Raw genomic sequence first — 4,401 nt, forward strand, 5'->3', positions numbered from 1 at the left:
AGATCGGACACAACTGTGAGAGTAAAAGAAGTGAAGTTTTGTTTAAGTAAGAAGAAAAGCTCTGAACAAGATGATCAGAGGGGATGGTAGAAAGAGAGACCAAGCCACCAGGTCTCGCAGCCTGGGGGCATTTGCTTGTCATTAGCGCGGTACCTCCACAGGGCAAATGCAGTGGTTACATATTAGCTGCCGTGAGGGCAGCCTTTTCCGACTTGTCTCTGCTGAACCCAAACCTTGCTGTCTGTTGGCAAATATTTGTTAAGATGGGCTTCCATCCTGCTTGGTTTAGTGTGTCCATGCGGGCAAGGGGCTGCGAGATGCAGCCAGTCTGGCCTGCGCCTAGTCCCGGGCTCCCTCACCACCAGCGGCTTGGGGTGAGGCCGCTGCTCTAGGGCCTGCTTCCACAGAGGGTGCGGCCTCTCCAGCTCCCCTCCATGGATCCCAGGGAGCAGCCTCCCCCTCTGCCTCCCGTCAGTGTGACCGAGACCCCTGCTGGGCTGAACACACCAGAAGGGCACTGGTCCCTTTCCCCGCCGTCCGGGGCTGCCGTGGTTTGGGCACGGTTGGGGCGTGGCTTTAGCATGTTCTCCAAGACCACCCATGTCGGGAGCACAGCCCCCAGCATGGCCATTGGAGGGGTGGGACCACTGAGAGGTGGGGCTCAGGGGACCCTTTTATGTTAACAGAAATGGCCAGTGACTCCCCCAAAAGGGCAGCTGCTCACCGCCAGGGCTGGCAGTCCAGGGCCAGCCTCGTTCCTGTGGGCACACGGCTTTAGCCTGCAGGACCCCCGCCCCTCTGCCCAGGCTGTTGCTGCGGGCTGATGGTCAGCCTCCACACCTCCCTTCCCTCCCCTTCATGATTGCACAACCAGCTCCCTCCACCTGTGTGTGCCTCCCGGCTCTCCCAGGGACGCCCAGCCCTCTGGGCAGAACCCAGGCCCCGCCGTCCTCTCCTGCCACAGGACCCACTGAAACGCTGCCATGAAGGTTGGATTTATTGTTTTTAAACCCTTTATTTATTTACTTAATTTATTTTTATTTAAAAGGCAGAGAGAGAGGGAGAGAGAGAGAGAGAGAGATCTCCCTCCCACTGGTTCACTCCCCAAATGCCAGCAACAGCTGAGGCTGGGCTGGGTCAAAGCTGGGAGCTAGGAACTCCCATGTGCGTGGCAGGGACCCAAACACTGAGCCGTCACCTGCTGCCTGCCAGGCTGTGCATCCATGGGAAGCTGGAGTCAGAGGTGGAGCCGGCACTGGAACCCAGGCACCCCGGCCGAGGATGGGGCGTCCCGGGCAGTGCCTTACCCACAGCACCTCCCTAATGAGTCATCTTTCCTGTGCCTGGGGCCCCACTCGGGTGCCGGGAGGGCACTTAAGGACAGGAGTCAGGCCCTGCATGGCGGGGGCTGGGGAGGCGCAGCATGGACGTCCACAGGGACCCTCCGGGATCTCAGGCTCCGGTGTTGCTGGGAACTCTTTGAGGATCTTGGGTTGTAACCTTTTCCATCTTGCGGGATGCTGGGGTGTGCAGGAAGCAGAGGTGCAGGCCAGCGGGCGCCTGTGGCTTTGCAAAGGCCTGGCTGCTGGGCTGCGGCCCTTCTGGGTGCATCAGGCCAAGCCAGCGCTCCGCTGTGTGGTTTCTGTGGCCCTGTGTGGTTTCTGTGGCTCTCCCTGTGTCTTCCTGTTCCCCTTCTTCAAGTTTGCCTGTCTAGTTTTTGTCGGGGAAGAAGCACCAAATAACTTTTTGAACAAATTGAATGAAAAAGAAATCCAAATGTCCATTTCGATGGGTCAGTTCGGGGAGGGGAGGACCAGCCTGCAGGGTCTCCAAGGGCCTGCACTGCCCCTCCTGCTCACCCTGGAGCTCTTCTTGCTGACCCCGGAAGGCCACAGGCCCCCTCCCCACCTCCCTTCTTTGCCTCCTACCTCTGGGCTCTGAGCCACAGAGCTCGCCCATTCTACCACCTTCTACCTCCTTCTCAGGACGGCCGCAAAGGCTGCTCCTGAGCGCCATCTACTGGCTACGTTCTTCGCCTCCTACTGCTTAGCTTCCTTCCTACACATTCCTCGCCCTGGGTCGTGCAGGCCCATTGCCAGATGAGTGGTTGTCCTTGGGATTACAAGTGTACAGCGTTTGTTGACGTGTGCGCACGCCTGGCAGCTCGCTCACCTCCGTGTGCAGCTCAGTGCTCCCCAGTATGTTCACAGCGCTGCACAACCGTTTTAGAACATTGTCCCCGCCCAAGAAGAAGCCCTGCACTCCCGAGCAGCCACTCTCTGGTTCCCCTGGAGACCAGCACTGTGCGGCTGCCTGCCTCTTGCATTCCCCACTCTGGACTTTGACACGAAGGGAGTCGCACGCAGCAAGACCCCCTGCGTCTGGCTGGCTTCCCCGAGCACCTGTGTCCAAGGTTCTCACACACTGCGGCCTGTGTCAGGGCGTCCTTCCTTTTATGGCCGAGTAATATTTCATTACCAGCTTGGACCCTGTTCAACGGCTGATGGATGTTTCGGCCTTTTGGGCACCATGAATAACGCTGTCCTGAGCACCACACTCAGTGCGCGCAAACGTGTGTGTGTGTGTGTGTACCCTGTTTTTATTTTCTGGAGGACCCGGCCGGCAGCAGAACTGCTGGACAAGCCGGCAACTCTTGAATCGGGTGAGGAGCTGCCGTGCAGCCTCCCAGAGGGGCCGCACCTGTCACGACCCCAGCCGAGGAGGAAGGCCCCAAATCCTCCTCAACGCTTGTCTTCCGGCTTTCTGATTCTGGCCATCCTAGCAGGTGTCAAGAGGGGTCTCACGGAGCTTGCAATTGCATTTCCCTGGTGGTAACGCTGTGAGCATCTTTCTGTGTGCTCACCTGCCATCCGTGCATCTTCTCTGGAGAACGCACAAGTCCTTTGTCCACTTAAGCGCTGGGCTAGCTGTCCCTTTGTCACTGCATTGCCATAGTTCGTATCTGGGACACAGCTCCTTGATCAGAGAGATGTGTGACTTGCATTTCCCCCCATTCTGTGAGTTTTTTTTTTTTTTTTTTTACTTTCCCCATGATGCCCCTTGAAGCACAATTTTAGTTTTTGAAGAAGTACGATTTGCTTTTAGTTACCTGTGGTCTCGTCTCATCTAAGAAACCGTTGATTGCGCCCCACTGGGTGGATTCACACTCATGTTTTCTTCCAAGAGTTTTATGTGTTAACTCTTGGATGCGTTTTGAGTTCACTTTCGTGTGGGGTGTGAGGAATGGCTGGAGTGCATCCTTGGCACGTGGATATCCAGGTGTGCCTGCACCTTCCGTTGACAAGACTCCCCCGTTTGGATTATCTCGGAACCCTTGTTGAAAAACCAACTGGTTGTAAACTTGCGGCTTTATTGCTAGACTTGTAGTTCCATCTGACTGACACCTAGGTGCATCCTTAGCCAGTACCACATTGTCCTGACTCTCCATGGCCATTCCTAAAGTGGATAGATGCTCTGGATCGCAGAATTCAGAGAGAGAGAGAAGAGAGAAGGAAACTTCCAAAGCCCGAAACTTCTGCCTGAGTACCAGCCCCTGCCCACACGGCGCTGCCCCTTCGCCATCAGCGTCCAGCACAGTTTCCCTGCAGACGGTGCCTGTCTCACTCCAGGAGGCTGCACAGGCGCGCCCCATGGCTCCGGTGCTGCTCCGTTGGCCGTGGTGAGCCTGTGCTGCTGAGAGCCACACCTGTGTCTGTTGCGGATCGGTTGGGTCCTTGGCAAACGCGAGGCCAGGCCCTGGTGCTGGATGAGGACGGGGAAGTGGCTTCTCAGAGGGTTTCCCTGGGATCGGATGGGGCTGGACTTGGCGGTGGCCCTCCCGGCTTGTCGCTGTAGGTCTGTGTCCCCCTCTGGTTCTGCAGTGACCGTCACTTCTTCATCTGGGGCCCCTTCTCCGTGCTGCTCTCTGCCTGCCTGTCTGCAGGACGCGGGGCTCTCCGTGGTCTCGGTTTCCAGGGCCCCTCCTCTGTGGCTCTCTGAGGTGCTCTGATGGGAAGAGCTGCAGGGAGGACCCCACAGTGCATTTCCGGCACTCCTTACAAATTACGCTCCCTCCTGCAGTGGGTCATCCCACCTGGGGGTCCTCATGTTTGTTCTCACCTCTCCGGGCTCCCTCTCCGATCTGCAATGCCGGGCAGGTGGCCTGCATTGAAAGGCACACGTGGTCCCTGTCTTATGAAAACAACCAGCTTTGGGGCCCTCGGAGCAGGGACCACGCTCGCAGCTCCACAGCCCTCTGTGCTTGGCTTCGGCCGATGCCGGGCGGCTGCGCCAGAGGACGGCCTTTCTGGAGGTGTCTGGAAGAGCACAGGTTCAAAGTCTGGAATCCGGCTGAAGCCGTCTCACCATTCCCAGGCCTCGGCCCTGCTGGCGCTGCTGCTG

The sequence above is a fragment of the Lepus europaeus genome, chromosome 9, assembly GCF_033115175.1.
Source record: "Lepus europaeus isolate LE1 chromosome 9, mLepTim1.pri, whole genome shotgun sequence".
NCBI lineage: Eukaryota > Metazoa > Chordata > Mammalia > Lagomorpha > Leporidae > Lepus > Lepus europaeus.